Here is a 19503-nt window from a genome sequence, read left to right on the forward strand (position 1 = left end):
CGCTCGATAAACATAACCCTCCTTTGGGCAGTCGGGTAAATACTTTCAAGATGTTAAGTATGTTAGCATCTATGAACGAGAAGCACCATTGAATATTTATATCATTAACATTAATTAAACATATTCCATTGATTCACTCAGCTTATTTTGCTTGCAAAGGAATACACCTTTTATTTAACAGACTTCAAAGGGAGGTTCATAGCTCGATATTTTCAATACTGCGTCATACAACCGGTTTAGATTTAAATATTATTTGATAGGATTTACCCAGGTTACTTTCAGATTATACGTGAGAGTACAATTTCCATATTTACATTTCAGGTCAATTAATGCAAAAGAAGTTATATTTACAAGCACACTTATCGAGTGAATCTTGGCAGGCTCCGATTGCCATGGCATAAAAGGAGATCAAATAAGTACCAGAAAATAAATGTTGGTGCCTCAGTGTAAACATTTGTTTTTATCTTTGGGATCCCAATGTAACAACTCGTTCAACCGATCCATGATTTTGGGGCCAGGCGGTATAGTATTATGGGCCAGTTGACATTGGCCGTACAGAACGAAATCTGGCTCGAGGACTCCCTTCTTCACCAGTTGCTCCAGAAGTATATTGACGTGCTCGAACTGAAGCGTGTTCGGCTCGTCAGTTCTGAAGTCTCCTATGAACATTATGGTTATGCTTTTGACGTTCCAGGACCGGACCATCGCTGCTTGGACATTGGCCCCTCTGCCTTCGAAGAGCAACCCGTCGCCACCGACAAGAAATTGGGAACGATATCTTTAAAGCCTCTTCCTAGGTTATCCCTCTGAGTTTCCATCATTTTGTCGATGCAGGAGTATTTTTCCTCGCAAGCTTGCCAGCCCGTGTGTCCGATGACGACGTACTTTAAAGGGAGCTTTAGAAAGTCCTGGCCGTACATGGGCATCGCTTGCCAATCGTCACGGTGGAAATACCACGTCTCGTTTAGACCTAGCCAAAGAAACAAACATTAATTATGTGCTGGCAAGTTATGGTAATGTGAAATTACTTTTGAAATGTATCACAAGCTTTTCGGCCCAGGAAAACATCGTGAGGAGTGCATATTATACACCCGCAGAGCAGTTCAATGGTTGTATGTAAAGTTTACAATCCGCATTAGACCCGAGAGAGAGGAAACTACAGTCCAACCCCTCTCATCAATCACTGACGCATAAAGAGGGATGTTGTAAGTTTGACACCAATGTTTGTCCATCTTAGCATCGTTGAACTCAGGAGTGGACAGATTTTAATGCGGTTTTTTGACGTGAAAGCGAGTTTCCTTGCTTTGGTTCTTAGCTGTTTGATAAAAAATCGGTTCAGGCATTTTTGAGATATAGAATTTTGAAATGATAATGTTGTGGGTTCTTCAACTATTCTAAGTTGGTTGGGTTATTTTTAGACGTTATGTATAGGCCGGAGGTGAAGTTTGAATAAGCATTTTTGATTGAAATATTTGGGTGCATAGTTAGTGATACAGTAATGATAAAGTAAGGGTTAGTTTTTGAAGATGTTTATTTACCTATGTCTTCTAGACTTGGTTGAATAACGATTTGGAAGAGGTAGAAGCCGAGCCCGAAGGCGACTAGGAATGCCCAACACACGAACACGGCGACGCTACAGCGCAGTCTGTTGGCTTTGGCGGGCGATATCAATTCTAGGCCCAGAACATGGCCTGAAACATGGGGAAACATACATTTAGAAGGTGATAGAAAACGTTGCGAGTATCACAGAACTAAAGGTCACATCTCATTAGAGCCACCCGGCAACCGACCAGCACCACCTCGATTTCGGCGTCCACTCATTGTCGACAGATGGCCCACGGGTGGACGCCGCATTGACAACGAGTGGACCTCGCATGGTCCTCACTATGGCGGCAAGCAGCGGGCTGTCACCGAGTGGTCCACTCACCGTACGCGCGTTGCTACCTTGCAAGTGAGGCGATTCGGTGACGCTACGCCGGAGTTGATGTATTTCGTGAGCACATCCTATACAAATCCATGTGACGAATACTAATCGCTCGAGGCAAGGCGCTGCTGGTCGGGTGCCGGGTGGCTGTAATGAGCTGTGACATTTATGGCCAATGTTAGATAGATTGATAAAGAAAACTATTTATAGGCGCTCAAGTAGGTAATACCTATGTTTGTGGTTCAAAACATGCAAGCAATTGTAATTGGAGATTTTATAAAAAAATTGAAAAAGTTCATGATTCAAGCCTCGTTGTTACCATATCCAAAAAATCTACATTAAAAATACAAAAAGATAGTTTTGAATCATAACACTATCAATTTAAGGGTGTCGCAGCGGAGCGTGTAATGATATCTGGACATGGAAACTCCTACCGGCCCTAGAAATAAAGTCGTATCTGACGTTTATGCACTAGGGATGTTCGATATCGATTAATCCACGTAAAATTATCGAGAAGTTAATCGATTAACCGAAAAAAAATAATAATCGATCTAATCGATAATTTTACACCGGTTAATCGATATTTTACGATATATTTTTTTAGTGAAATAAAATGGGTGACACTATTTCCCGGCCGTAAAATACCGACATGATATTTCGTGTACACGCCCATAGAAACTCTTGTCAGTTTGACACCAGTTTGTGTGGGCGAGTACACGTAATAACGGGTCGGTATTTCCATGTCGGTATTTTACGGCACTTAGAGTGTGCCGTACTTCCTTATAAAAGGCGGTGTAAAACGCGGAAAAGTGGTACAACTGGCAACACCGTAGGAATGTTCGATATCGATTCGATTAATCGACTAATCGATACCATGAGCGCCCTTTATCGATTAATTGAAATCGATACAGTTAAAATAATCGATTAATAATCTATTATCAATTAATCGATTATTTCGCCATCGATTACCATCCCTATTATGCACGCTTTATTGTGTTCGATTACTTGCACTATTACTTATTCTGTGGTTCGATATTGGTGCTGGTGATTATACATACCAAATCATCCACTCCACTCCAGTCCACTATGTCAAGACCTAGCCGCTAAGTGTTCCGGTGTGAGGCCACCACCCAAGAAAACATTGTCCCCAATATCTATGTTAAATGTTGTTAATAATCTTCGCATTTTAATTAGCTCGTGCCATGATTATTATGTTCAGGAAATAATTCAAATTTCAATGGAATCGCTACACTATTCATACCTGGTTATATTTTATTGATTTTCCTCTTATGCCATGTCACGCTTGTGTTTTCCTTACTGGTATTTTGCGTGGATCTTGATTTAAAGTAGGCGGCGGAGAGTGTTTAAAGGTGCTTAAGTATATATTTGTACCGCTTCGCTTGCAAGTAATATCACAAGATACCTACTATAGTTGTATTTAAAAAAAATGCTTGTTTGTTTCTGAAGAAAGAAGGACCTACCAGTGGTAGGTATCACATAAATATTTTCGTTAGTCATATTGAAGAGTGAGATATGAAGGTGTTTACGAACAAATCACGGAAAGGTTCCACCCTGGTACGTGATTGAGTTCCTTCGACTTTAGGTACAGTCATTACATAGGTATTAGTTGTCATGAATGTTGTAACGCAAAAAAAATTTTAACAAAAAAAGGAATCGACTTCAAAAACTGTGAAAATAATTTTCTACTAGTTTGAAGTCGGTGCCTCAGCACGAGCCAGCAGGAGTGGAACTATAGTCGTCTACCTTACCTCACCTACATACTATATATATATTGGGCTTCAATCACTCCTCCTGGCTCATGCTGAGGCAAGGAAACTTCAAACTAGAAAACAAAAAAATTTTCATAGTTTTTAGTGATTTGTTGCCAAAATGCATCTCACAACGATTCCATTAAGCTCAAACACAGCATAGTTATATCATTCTATAACAGAGTACCGGTACCCTACGGTCTTCTTTATCAGAGTCCAGTTCACCAAATGATACTTTCTGAATGTAAATACTTGATATTACAAATGCCAAAATCGCTATAGGTGTGCTGTAAAAATTTGAGGGTTGCCCTCGATTTCTCTAAGATTCCATCATCAGATCCTGACTTGGTGTCAATGGGACCACCTCGAAAATATGTCGTTAGGAACTAAAAAAGGATTTTGAAATTTGGCTCACAATTGGCGGAGTTTTTGCGTAACAAATATACAAAAAAAAACATATAATCGAATTGAGAACCTTCTCCTTTTTTAAGTTGGTTAAAAAATAAACACCCGCCATGGCACCCACTTATATAAATATTTATGTGCTATACCGGGTGTAGCCTGTAATACGAGCAAAAAATTCAAACATAGATCGTCCTCTTCAAACTGGACAACATTAGTTCAGCGACTTTTAAAAATAATGGAGTCTTTGAATTTTCCTTTTTTCGTACAAATTAAATACTGCTATCAATGTATGCCATCCCAGAACACAACTGACGTCGCCTGTCACGCTACAAGCATCAAGCATTTTGCTTTACATTGCTTCTTCGAATAAACTTAAAAGTGTAATAAAAGAAGAAGATTCTGTTACGGTTATCAGTAGAAGTAAGTACAGGACGTCTAAAAAACAATCGGAACTTTATTTTATTTTATTCGACTGGATGGCAAACGAGCTAGTGAGTCTCCTGATGGTAAAAGATCACCACCGCCCATAAACATCTGCGACACCAGGGGTATTGCAGATGCGTTGCCAACCTAGAGGCCTAAGATGGGATACCTCAAGTGCCAGTTACTTCACCGGCTGTCTACTCTCCACGCCGAAACACAACAGTGCAAGCACTGCTGCTTCACCGCAGGATTAGCGAGCAAGATGGTGATATCAATCCGGGCGGACCTTGCACAAGGTCCTACCACCTGCAAACTGAACTGTCATCAAATTCATAAATAAAAAAATGTGACCGCGAAAATGAGGGGTTGAATACTTGAATATGACCCAAAAGTGTAGGCTGCAGAATTTTAAGATTCTAATTCATATTTAATTCATAACACAAGTAAGTAATTAACTTAATAATTCATGTGCATGATGTAATGTTATCAAAAACGCACGATGTTATTATTGGCGGTAAAACAAACAGGACAAGAGCCACTTCAAATCCGGGTTCGGTACCTTGCACAAACACGCTATCTCTCGTCGTATTATTTTAAATACCACAGCTGCAAGCAAGGCTCGTGCCCTGTCAGTCATCCAATGGTCGCGGATATGCCTTAATAAAAATGAAAAACTGTCCGGACAATTATGAAGCGCCCGTCTATTAGTGTTCTGCACCCGAGGCAGGCCATGGCTGAACGCCTTGCCATCGAGGAATATTGGCATATTCTGGACCCAAGTACTTTTGATAGCAATTCCCTGAGACTTGGGCCAGAATATGCATTCCTCATATCGCGCGTGTGGCAAAAACGTCGATCACTAGGACGACATGGTCTTTCGTGTGCTAGAAGCGCGGCCGTATGTACCGTCATGGCACCATAAATGACATAGTACGTCGTCGCTTGCACCGCGTCAGTGCCTTCGGCTTTAGAGCCGGCTGGCATGGCAAGGGACGATGGCAAGCGTCCAGACGGCGTTCACCCTGGTGCCGTGGAAGCTCGGTAGGCCCTGGTGTGGGACGCTACATGCGTTTACTTCGCTTTGTCCACCCAGGCAACTAGCTCACGAGCCGGCGCTGCGGCTGATCACCAACTCCTCAAGCGCCGCAAGTACTCCTCTTTATTAAAGATTACGGTTTGCGGCGCTTGCTGTTGAACTCTAGGCCTTGTCAGGCGATATGAAGTGTTTCATAAAGGCCCTTTCTTTCCGGTTGATCGATACCTCTGGGGACCAAGAGCTGGTACTATTTATCCCACGGATCGCAATTGCGGTCCAAGGGGTAATGCGGCAGCATCATAACTCTCACAGGCAGATAAATGGACGGGGTTTCTTTTTTAATTTTTATTTCAAGTAACATTAGATATACTTTAAGGTTCTAGGTAAGTTTTCTCCTTAATTATTCATTTTGTTTCAATTTCAATGTTTTTCCTATTGTGTCGTAAAACAAACAAACAGAGCCACTCGAACTCTTAAATTATAAAATAATGTGCTATTTAATTGTTTTTATCTACACCCATATAGTAAATCCTCAATTATGCGTTCAAAAACCATAGGTAATGACCAGCATTACGACATTGGATTCTATGAACACTATTCTATGCATCGTAATGGTCATTACATACATCATTACAGCACGGGGGGGGGGGGCACGACCACGTGCAGCAGCAGCAGGTCGCGCAGCGGGCGCAGCTCGTGGGGCAGACATACTACCTACCTACCTAGTTAGAGTTAATGCAGGTCATTCTCAATGGTTCGCGGAACACATGATAGAGGATTTAATATAATGGATATAGATAAAATATTGTATGAAACTGTACGTAATTAGGCCTTAAAACACTCATGTCACCCTATTATGACTCACTTATAAACCCACACTCGTGTTTTAAGGACCCATATTACGATACAGTTGCATAAAATACTATTACTTACCTACGAACCAGACATTACCATTAGTTATTTAATAAACCATGACTATACTCAAAAATTACACTGTGGTTCAATGGCGCGGAATGATATATTGATTAAACAACCTGGATAGTGTGAGAAGAATTAGTTATAGATGTAGTGAAAAAAGCCCAAGTAAAAATCAATGTTAAGTCAATGGCATAAAGGCTTTGACGTGGAAAAACTTTTCTCACTTTAACTGTAGATTATGTTTTCGGATACCTATAACGCTAGTGTTAGTTAATGAAATACCTAAGCTTTGCCATATTTGTCATTAGGGAAGTCACATCAAAAATTTAGGCAACCCGGTGGGAATCGTTGTACAACGGGCCACTGCCGTGATCGTGAGACCTGGATTACATTTGTATGGAGAATGGAACGAAGAGATTTCTCTTAATGAAATCCACGGTATAGTTTTTGGGACATTCCATGGAAATGTAGACATTCTCATGTTATTCTTGTAAGGTCTAAGTTGTGCTGTTTTTTACAAATGTGGGGTTGTACCTAACTGATAAAGAAATACATAGGTAAATAAGGTTAGGTCCTACAAAGCTAGTTACTAGGTACACAAATACTTTCAGTAAAGAAAAATGAGGATTTATATTTATGGAATCGTATCAGTGATATTAATTTATTGTAACACAATGTTATACATAGGTTATCAGCTCGCGACTCAAGCGTTTTGACTCAATTTAGATAGCAATTTGTAGGTTTGTGCGGGCGCAAAACAATCAAACATCGAGTCGCTCATAAATAATATCTAAATGCAATTTGGCGCGTCATTTAAAGTTGATTAATTAATTTATTTTTTTATTTTGTAAACATGTACGTAAATAAAATCTTGGAAAAAAATTGGAGTTTTCTTTTTTTGATCAAAAATTTACCACCGATTTGCCTTTCCTAATCTGATAGTACCTAATAATACATAAATAATAAAAAAAACATGGAAAAAATGTCACCACCGTACTAAGCAAAGCTTTTACTATACATAATAGGCAAAACGGATAAATATACTTATATACATAGATAAATATATACTTAAATACATATTAAACGTCCAAAACCCGAGAACAAACGAAGTAAATGAAACATTCCGAAGATACGCGAGGACTCTGAGTCGCGTAACCAGGGTTGGACTGTCTCATAATCAATTTCGCCATGGTTTCCTTGAGGAGTAATGGAATGGGAATATGCCATTAGTTTAGTAGGAAAAGTTTTACCCTGGTACGTGATTAAGCTGCTTTGACTTGTATCCCAGCAAGTTCATTAGTTTAGTAATAGCTTATTCGCTCTAGCCTTGACTAGCTCTAACTATACAAACTTATCCGAAAATGAGACGACGGAAGAGAATTCAAGTGTCATTTGAAGTGGCTGCAGCTGAAAATCAGCGCTGTTAATCCGTACCTACTGTCAAGGAAATTGAATCACGTAGCTACCAGGGTGGAATCTTTTCATGGGTATCCAATTTCGCTATTATTTCTTTGGCAGATTTATTGGGGTGTCAACATGACATTAGTAGCACAAAGTCAAAATATCTTTTTTCAATTTAAGCTAAAACAAGCACTTATGAATGTCAAAAAAAATCTACCACCGGTTCGGAAAAACCTCTGTTGAGAAGAATCCGGCAAGAAACTCAATGAGTTCCACCCTGGTAAGTGATTCAGTTTCCTTGACCGTAACTCAGTTATTATCTATTACTTTGATTATTTGCCAAAAAAATATTTTCTTTCTTTCAAAATTACTTTTAGTGTGTTTAGAAACAGGGGTACATTGCACGATGGTTTAGAAAACGAATAGGTAGGTACAGTCGCTATCGCAATCATAGGCTCTCAGTGGGTCAAAAATATCTGTGCATTTACGAAATTGGCAATACGGTCGTACCTATGTTTATAACTGTAAGCATTGAGCACTTAGACAGTTCCTATATTGATTACTAGCTATATATAGCTAGTGTATCATACGCGTTTTCTTAGGTATACCTAGTGCCATCCACGAAGACGCGTGATTTTGACAAAATTAGAAATTAATAACATTGTAATAAGAACCACGGCACGCGTCATCGTGAATGACTATACCTATATTGTCCTAGATTCCGTCTGCGTAGAGTTCGTTTAATATCGATCCCGCGGATAATATGCAATTTTCCGGGATTTAAACTTTCCTATGTTTGTTTCCAGGGTCTCAAATTATGTTTAGACCAAGTTTCATATAAGTCGGTTAAGGGTGATAACCGTGAAGAGGTAACTGAAAGACAGACAAAGTTACTTTCGCATTTATAATATTAGTAATGATAAGGATGTCAATTGTATACACACTGTATAGCGTGATAGATAGTCGTTTAAGCGAGTACACAAAGACCAGAAGATGGTACGTGCATTGTAAACAAATAATACGGCATCGACGCCATGACAAGTAAATATGTATACCAATTAAAAAGATACACGTATAATATTAAGTTTTCTAAAAAACTAAGACTTATAAGTTTGTGAGCCTGATGGTGATTAATTTTGTCGCTAAGTCTTCTCTAGACTAGATAAAACAATAAGAGAAAGATACACTGAGCTTAAAAGGGAACAGCTTGCGTGCTAGCTGTTCTAGCGGAAGTGGAAAGTAGTTTATTTATCATAAATCCTGTAATAGTTAAAAAAAAATAGTTACTAGCCATGTCAGAGGGGCTACTAGAAAATTCGGAAATCAATCTTCGTATCGTATCATCTCACTCTCGTATTAAATAATATTAGCGTCAGGACGGCAAGATACGAAGTTTAAATTTTGCACTTCATAGTATAAGGCCATATAGAAGTTGCTTATTTCGACAACGATTAAGAACGCAATTAGGTGAGATTAAAACGCCAAATACGTGAACTCTAGTTAAGAAGTAATGAAGGATTAAGTTAAAACGCTGGCTCTAGCAATGACAGTCACGCCAATAAACCGTTAAGCACAATAAAACACAATAAATGACAACATCACCCGCTTATCCTTAAGACGTTCGCACACACCGATGTGCATGAAATCAACTCGATATACACTTCATTTTAACAGAATAGTATTTAATAAACAAGTACAACATAAGTACATATACATTTCATTCGCTAAGCAACAAAGAACAATATCTGAGGGGCACACAATTTCTAGCTAAAAAAGCATTCATTAAATCCGCTTTATTAGAAGTTAGTGAATCTAGAGTTCTATACCCTTCCCGTCACCTTGGAATAGCAGTGAGAGGCGACAGTCGATAATGACTCGTAGATAATAATGTAAATCCATTTTTGACAATAATGTCCATAAGGATGGGCTTCAAAACGTTAAAAACCCAACCAATCATAGTCTAAATTCACGTCTCACCCTTTGTAAAGTGATTGTAACGTTACTATTAAAGTGCTTTGGTCGAAATATATCCTCCGCTTTAATTCAAGCGCACCTAGAAGTAAGGAACTAAGGCGTACGCAGTCCAAATGCATTGTCAATAGGTATTTATCGCGCCGGGACCACGATCTTCATCCTCATATAGATGGTAAAGGGAATATCGCGCGTTTTGTGGTACAACGCAGTCGATGATGGAACACATATAAATTCATAGCCGCGCGAACCAGCAATGTATTGAAACACGTATGTTATTCCCACCAACTAAGTGAAGCTTTAACGTGCACTAACGCTTTAACAAAATACTAACGAAGATGGAACTAACCTTTGACCATCTCCGTGTTTTCCACATTCTGCGTGATCTTGTAGAACTTGTGTCCGACGTGCACCCTCGACGACTGGGTAATGTTGCCCACCACAGGCTGCAAGGGGCGGGTCAAGCCCTCCGGTGGCATCATATCGCTCATAGCGACCACCTCCGTCCCTGGCTTCGGCCCATCGGCCTCAGCATCCGATTTAGACCACATCACAAGGGTTTTATATTGTAAATAATGATTCACACACGATGTCCCGACGTCTCGCTTTGTTCGCGACTGACTCGCCGCCCGCGTCGGCTGCGGCCGTCCGTGATAAACATTATGCTTACCGAGAATTTGTGTGTTTATTTATCCTTACATGTGTGCTTGCGAAGCTACATGTGATAACACTTGTAATTGAAAGTGATTAGCATCTCACCCAATTATTTGTACAGAAGTAACTAAGGTAACTCTATCTACAAATTGGCACTTAAGTGGTTAAATTGAGAAACAAAGTAATGTAACATAATAGGGACAGTGGAGTTCATATTGTATCGTCCTTTCAAATCACTTTAACTACACTATACACACCTATATGGGTAACGTTTTACGTAGGTACGCTTTTCCTTCTTTTTCTGTAAAAATAGCCAAAAAGGTTAAGAACCTCTGCTGCTGCGGCCTCGACAACCTTGTCGACTTGAATTTAAGAGCTCATATTATCGCTAGGGTTTCCCGCTTCTGACAGTGACGTCACGAGGTTATCCAACGAGATGTTCGCACGACGCTAAGAGCAGATGTGAGGACGATTGTAAATAAGTTTTTGTTAATCATTTGCAATAAAAGATTTTCTGCTAACTACTATTTGTTTGGTGTAAGCACTTGCATTTTACATCCAATCTCAGGCGGACTGGTTAGATCATTTCCCCAAAATAGTTATTTATTTCCTAGTAGCTAAATTTCCATTCGCGTTTTATCGCCCAAATGCTTTTTTTCATAATATTTTTACAGAAGTTTATTTTTACATTAGCGTTTTTTCCCAATCAGAGTAGACACAGACACAGTGTCGACGGAGCTCCGCTCGCGCGGAGCTCCTACTTTTGTGCCGATGCAAAACTTAACATAACTTAAGCCTATGTTTCTGTGCCGATTCTGATTTGGAACAAACGCCACTGTGAAAATAAGCTTCAGTAAATAGAAATTTTGCTACTAGGAAAAAACGATTTTGGGGAAATAATTTTCCAACCCCTCAGGCGTAGGTGCTAATTAAGTCATTCTGACTAATGGAATTTGTCCATATTTGACTTGCAAGATACAAATAAACATTGTAGGTTTAAAGCTAAGGGGCCATTCATTTATTACGTAAGACGATTTTGCCAGTTTTTGACCCCCTCGCCCCCCTATGTAAGAAAAGTAAGAATGTAAAGGAAAAAATGAATACACGTTTGGATATTTACCGACGTGCTGTCTACGCAAAACAAGTGACGACTTTAGTTTAAAATTGCTTGACAGTTCCCGAGAAGTGCAGGTGCACTGCAGGCGGCGCGGATCCGTTGCCATGGACATCGTTTACCTGTACGCATATTATCCGAGCGCGCGCTTTTTCAAAGTACCTATAATCTTAACTTTGCTCTTTTTTGTGATCTTACGTAAGAACTATCAAGACCCCTCCCACCCCTTGTAAGAAAAAATAAGACATGGTCGACTCCCCTCCCCCCCTAAATCGCTTACTTATGTAATAAATGAGTAGCCCCTAAACATGTGTCGTGGGGTCCACAATGACATCCAAAATCACGCTAACTGCGGCCTCCTAAAATATCTGTCAAAATATCCTACATTAGATAAGTAAAACTCAATATCGGAAACATAATTAATGGATACTTAATTTGTGCGAATTATGCGCAAGTACTTCCTACATGGATAATTTACGGGGAAGAACCTTGTAGTCAGGGAGAAAGTGTCTTAGCGATGTTTCAATTCAACCTTGATATTGACGAATGTTTTTTGTTTTAATAAAAACCGGCCAAGAGCTTGTCGGATACGCCCAAAATAGGGTACCGTAGTCATTACGAAAAAATATAGTAATATTTTTCTAAGGATTTCGTATTTTATACGGATCTTTTTTAACGAAAATTTGCACTTTAAAGTTGAATATTTCGCAAACAAATCACTGAATCGAAAAATCGTTTTCGCGCAACCCCGTAATGGTTTTAAAAGACCTATCCAACGATTCCCCACTGTAACATTATTACCCAGGCCTTATTAAAAATGAATAAAAGCACTGGAGTAAATAACGCACGTAATTAAAGCTATCTCATACCTCAATAATTGGTCGAAATTAACGTGATCGTCTAGTTCTCAAAATGGGACCCTCTTTTACGTTGTGTTAATAAAAATAAATAAATAGAACAACTCGTTAAATATAAAAATAATCACTGTTCCAATTGTAGTTCCGCCGATCGCCTCCAAATCAAAATATACTCTTAAGCTCTCTGATAATTTTTTTGGCCCTAACTGAAAGATCCCCTACCTCGAAAAGGCCTTTCAATGAACGCAAATTTGTGTATTTAAATTAAATAGGCTACGTTGTAGCCAAACTTACACAATTTAATGCTCATTCTGGATGGGGTAAGACCCAACCCAAATATCCTACCTATAAATATATACCTTTCATACAATTTCAATCGTTCATTCACACATTAAAAACACGCAAATCATGCAAATTACGCTTACTAATTTTACGCTTGCAATTACGCTTCCCTATTACGAAAGCAGCCGCGGATGTCTGTGTCAAAGGACTAGAGAGTGTTGAAGTGATAGGGTAGACCGGGGACAACTGAAACGATTTGGCTTTAATCGCCTGTAACTATTTTATATTTATGGTTAGAAAGATGTAGACCTAAATTATTTTAAGCTTAGTTATCTGGTTCCTAAATAAGATGAACTTGAAAGGTCTATCACCCATAGTTATTTGACCATAACGTAATAAAGATATTGGGGCAGAGTGGTTCAATTGACCACACATGACTGACAATTGAAACACTATGTGGGGTCAATTGAAACACTAATATGTTCGGCACAATTAAAGTAATTTTATCTGTTACAATCTTTTCATCGCTACCATAGTATACAATGAGCTCATCAAAATTCCACATGCGTAAAATAAATATTTTACAATTTATGACCTTCTGAACATCTCGATTAAAAAAACGCGCATAAAAAAAAGTATAGGACTTTTAGCTGTCTTTGTTGCTGCTACCTTATACATTTAACTTAATCAAAGAAGTTATGATTCAATAGTAAACAAAACAATACAGAATTAAAGTGAAAAAGCATGTTCATTTTTCATACAAAAGTGCTTGTTTCAATTATAACAATGTTTCAATCATAACCACTCCGTATACTTAGTATAGATAGGTACGTCCGTACCCTGTGACAACGAGTGCTGTAAAGAACCCGTAACGTCGGGATGCAAAATTAAATAATAGACTCAAGATATTCAGTTTAAATTGTTTTATTTATAAAAATATTTAGAGTTCATATGCCAAGATGAAATAAAAATGAAATAAAGTTGTTCTTTAACTTTTTCTGATATATTTTAAGAGCGTTTATACCTGCTGAGCTGGCAACGTAGCATTTTTGTTAGTTTTTCTTAATTATTCCATAAAAATTTAATGAAAATTAAAAATGTGGTCTGTTAGAACTGTTTTTAATATATAAGTTAATGTGTCTACTCCAATAATTATTCGTGATAGACTTTTATATTCTTAATAAACAAAAAATGTTTATTAACGGTTCCTAAAGAAAATAAAAGCCTATCGCGAATCATTATTGCAGCATATTATCGCCTATCGCCTATCGCGAATCATATATTAACAACAGTTTTATCAGAATACATTTTTAATTTTAATTAAATTTTTACAGAATAATCGAAAAAAAAATAACAAAAATGCAACGTTGCCAGCTCAGCAGGTATAAACGCTCTTAACAATAACCAACCATCTCTATTAACAATTGTAGGTACTAACCTACTAATAGTCAGTCTCGTGAAAATACTGAAGTATGTGTAGTTTATACCTAACGCCTTTAGGCGAATTTGAAAAGGAATATTATTAATTGCACATCAAATAAATAATTGCCTATCATATTATTCTCATCATTTATATACCTTTGTATGTACATCAGTTAAATTATTTCAATACAAATAAACTAAATGTTTAGCAAAACTAGTAGGTACTGCAGATAATTCGAAAATATATCAACACAAACTATACAAAAATACTACAATCACATCAAAATTACTGACTGCACAGCAAAAATACTGATTCCACAGCCCACCCGGCCCCCACTCTATATACGCCTATAAGGAGCGTTAGGTACAATTGCGACCACAACGCGACGCGCAAGCCGAGCGAGCAAGCGAGCGCGCCGCGGCAGCGGCCGGCGAAGCGCCAGAACCTTATTTATTTGGCCCTACTAGTGCTGGTTATGTAAAAAGTATATACATGCTGAAAATAAATTGATAGGGAAAACATATTTGATGTGCAAAAATAGAAGCTACTTATATAAAAAAAGTTATAAGGTTTTGTATTTTTTTTTATATTAAGTACGTAATATTTATTTTGCTGTGCAATCCGTAATTTTGATTCAGATTTTTTTTTTGATAAAAGTTTTGTTTTTTATTGTGCGTTTTAATACTATCCTTTGAAAAATATATTAAAAAGTATTATTATTTAGCGGTTTTAATTTGACACTACTAATAAAATATTTTAACTGGGTCAAAAATAGCAGAAATGTTTGTGAACGGCATGTGCATCAAACACAGAACCTCCTTATATTTGAAATGGGTTACTTTTGGGGACGATTAAAACGCGTGGACGATAGAAACGTTTCAATCGTCCACAAGCAAGTTGTTTCTACCGTCCCACATCACATTTTTTAATTCATGGTCAAATATTACTCATAAAAGACACTCTAAGCTGATCCATAACAATCAAAACACGCGTTTATTCCTTACTATAACCCTCCAATAATTTAATCAGTCAAATACAAGAGTAAACAAAGTTATAAGAAAACAAAGTAGATCACAAATAGTTACTTTTGACTGCGAAAAATTTCGATGGCTCCTCGACAAGTCCACGCCGCTCGGTCGCTCGAGCGCTATTGGTCGGGGATTCCGCCGTGGCGACCGCGTGTTCTGAGTGTTGCGTCATACCCGTAGTATTATAGTTTTCGAGAAATTTGACTTGTTTCAGTCATGACGTGTTTCTATTGTCCCCGGTCTACCCTATACAAGGGGTCTGAATACCATTTAAATGAATATAATATCTACCATTCTGTGAACTCCAATAAAGGATACAGCTCTAACCAGTCTTCACACAAGACGCTGACGGTCAAGGGTCGAAAGGCCGAGACGACGCACCTCAGAGTCACTAGCAAAAATCATAAACACCCAAATGGCTCAGGGCTTGTGTGTATACCTAGTGTATGTGAAGAACTCAAAGAGTTCTAGTATGTGACGTATTGCTGACCGGTTTATCCAGGAGCTAATCTCAGCCAAATAACCTTCTAGCAGGTGTGTTAAGTAGTGTATGTATTTTGAATGAATAAAAAACGCGGTGTGTACCTAGTGTTTGTTGTGGAATTGAATAATTTCACGTGTAATGTTGTGCAGTGTAACAGAATGTGTGTGAAGTGTAACAGTAATATCCTACTAAGTTCTCTAGATTGACACAGACTAGAATCAAACAAGCAACGCTACGTTTGACACAGTAATTCGATGAAATGTCAGGTTGAGTGAGTGACGCAGAGTAGTGAGTTAGATGAAATACACTCTTCCCTTTACTCCAACGAAATCACAGTGACACCTTAAAATTAAAAGCAATTTATATATTCACTAATTTGCACTCAATCATACATAATAATAATAATAGTATTAAACGAAGCTCTGCTTATGACTGAGTCAACACGCCGAAAACAAAGCAACCAAACGAATAACTAAATTAAATTAACCAAATAAAACTATGCCTAAAACCTTAGAAAAACTGCACTGAAGGAATTATGAAATAATTATCCGTCCGCCCTAAGTAACTATAATTATATCTTAACCATTCAGAAATACTACTAAAAATATAACTACAACTTAGAACTACTATTCAATGGCTCGCCCCTACTATTTGTATAACTAAAGTACCTTAATCAATTAAGTAAAATAAACAATCCGTTATAATTATTAAATTTTGTTTACAAGAGAGTAATTGGTTAATTTTAGATTTCAATAGTTTCAATAAAATACCTAGAAGTGTAATAGAAAAAATAGTCAACTCAGATTTCAGTTATAACACTAATAATAATTGTCTCAAAAATTATGTCTAAAACTTAGCTGCCGATAATATTATAGTCCCGATTAACGTCGAGTCTCCGCTACTGCGAGATCGAGATATCTCGACCTGCCTCACGAACAAAGAGTCTAGTCCACAAACCACACTTAATACTAAACACTACACTATACACACATTTGATTATAAGTCCACGTATTCATACGATCGAATTCGGGATTCGCTCTCGTATATTTTATCGTTTTATTTTATTAAGCGAATAAACAAATACACTAACTTTTATACTATGAATTAATGTTTAACACATCTGTTAGTAAGAACACCGTAGCGTCTCGCGTCCCGAAATTCACTAACTTCCAAACCTCCTTCCATAACAAAGCTCTCCTTGCCTATCCCTTCTATCAAACCTATAATAAAAAAAACCATGCATTCGAATTTCGAGAACGTTCCACAAACTCCCATAAATCTATAACTTTATTAGTCTACTTGAGCAAAAATTAACACGGCCGGTCTCAACGCACTCGAAACGCATAAATCGTTGACACTTGAAAACGAAATTCTAGGACCTCTTAGAATACTTGTAGGCGATGTAATAAATTTAAGTTCTTTATGATGTTCGAATTTTTTAATTCGTCAACAACGCAAGTAAAATATATATTATATTATATAGGAACCTAATATATAGAAACATAATATTGTTACCAAGCTTCTATAAGCGTTGGTTACATGTATCCTGCAGACAAACTGTGTAAACAGTATTGCAGGGCTATGTGCAAAAAAACTATGAAAAAAAAAGTCAAATAAATACTTATTCATTCATTTCATTTCATTCATTGCAAATGAGTCAATTTATTACCTATGATTCTGATTTTTCTCCCAAGTTCACCCTCCACTCCAGTTACATATCGGTATTTATTGTTCTTTTCTCTTATCTTTTTCTTTTGTTATCTTTTATCATCCATTAGTGATCACCCATCTTTTAATTCTCATTCTTGTTTTTTCCATCTACTTTTTACACTTTCAACTACCAAGGTACTAGTAGAGCTGTGAGTCTGTCTTTGCGTAGCTGAAAACTGAATAAATATCCACTGCACACCTGGGGGCCTACCACGCTCTCTTAATACGATTCAGTTTAGGCTCTAAACTGAACTGCAGCGCTATTTCGTACCACGACGTTACTTTTGCGATTCAGTTCAAGCACGGTTCAGCGACAGCGATACAGACATTTTCATTCACTCACTTCAAGCGGTTTTCGTACCATGACGCTTAACTTGAGTGGGAATTGAATCGCTTCAGTGTCAAATTTAGCGATTCAGTATAAGTTACTCATTCTGTGAAGTCTTTTGGAATTTTAAGTGTTTTACTTGGAATATTTTAAAATTTCAAGAACTTTTAAACTTTTATTCAAGTTTTATAACTTTTCATAGGTTCTCACGACATTGTGCTTCTTAACTCCTCATTGATAAAATAGGAGATGTCTTGAATTTTAAACACGAGTAGATTGTTGTACACTATCTAATTCTTGAGACTATCGAAATGGTGTTTTTACAGGTGTTATTTCAAAATCGGCTTCCTGTGTCTATCCGGTGCTGCTTTAATAGTCGTAAAAATGCGTGTGACATACAAATCTAACTTGCGTGTAACGGAGACATGCATTACCTAGTTGGATGGGTTTGATTGGGTCACTGGGCGTACGATTGATCCCAGCACTAGCCGTTTATAATATGCTTATTATAATATACCTAAATTTATTAGTGTTTTAACTCTTAAATTGCAGTGTGAACCAAAATGTACATGATTGAAGACGTTTTGTAGTTTTTTTACTGTACAATTTTTTGAACTACAATGTAACGACGAGGTTTGAATCATGAACTTCTTCAATTTTTTTCAATTTAAGGTTCAAAAAGTGTCTTACTGTTGGGCAAAGCCTTCTCCGTCGTTTCATTACTCCTCTATTAAAAGCATGTTTCTGCCACTCCATTTGATAAGCATCCATGTCGTCCCGCTACCTTAGTTTCTTTCTGCCTCTGTTTCGGTGGCCATCCGAGCTATAATAGATTTTAAGGATTCAGGGTTAATTATAATTATTTATTTATTTTGCGTCGATGGCGGGATGATCTGGACGCCTTTCTTAGCAGCTGGTCAGAGACCGGGTAGAGTAGAGGACATGGGGAGGAGGCAATTTGACCCTAGTAAATGGAGACCATGATCATGGGCAGACTAAAGAATATGGGAGTGGATGTTAATATTCTGTAGACCAAGTTCTATCTACCGTCATTCTTATAGTATTTTTTTTGAGTTTATAGCTTGATAACGAGATAAGTTAGTGAACATGGTCTAAATTCCCACAAGGCTAAATATATATAAATAAAATCAATGAATAGGTATATTAATGTATTTATAAATAAAACTGATAACTTTATTGTGTGACTAAACAAGAAGTTATATCGTGTACTTTAAAATAGGAAGTGTGATCAATAATTTATTCTCGTATTACATAATGCGGGTTAATATTTACGCGATTGTGAGTGGTGACCACGCGGCTTTCACTTTTGCGAACTACCATATGACTTGATATGACCCATGGAATAAGGTGGTATGCGACTTACAGGTTCGCCATGGCCGTTAATGCCCTTTCAAAGGACGAAAAGAGCTTATTACGTATACAGGGTGTCCCAAGACGATGCCACATAGAGGAAAAGTATCTAAATATTTATGGATGATATTTATTTAAATCCGATGATTCTCAAGTGGGTAATTATTAGTAATATGTTGTTAAAATATATTAAATTAATATTTAGAAGCACTGCAAAGTCAAACAAAAGGCTTAAGTATTCATTTTCCTGAAATTGTAATTGTAAAATTTCATGGTCTTCCTTTTATTTAAGAAAGTGTGTTACTTGGAAAAAATAATCCTTCCGATTGAGTATATCGATCGGTGTCGTAAAATTACGGGTGTTTTTTTTACCATTTGGCGGATTCGATTCCTGGTTGAGACAGG

At 37.5% G+C, this 19503-nt stretch overlaps 1 pseudogene; it reads right to left on the bottom strand.

The window, feature by feature from the left end:
• Positions 1-287: 287 nt before the first annotated feature.
• LOC141428660 (peptidoglycan-recognition protein SC2-like) lies at positions 288-10589 on the bottom strand (annotated as a pseudogene).
• Positions 10590-19503: the final 8914 nt, after the last annotated feature.

Source organism: Choristoneura fumiferana, chromosome 6 (genome assembly GCF_025370935.1).
Source record: "Choristoneura fumiferana chromosome 6, NRCan_CFum_1, whole genome shotgun sequence".
Classification (NCBI taxonomy): Eukaryota; Metazoa; Arthropoda; class Insecta; order Lepidoptera; family Tortricidae; genus Choristoneura; species Choristoneura fumiferana.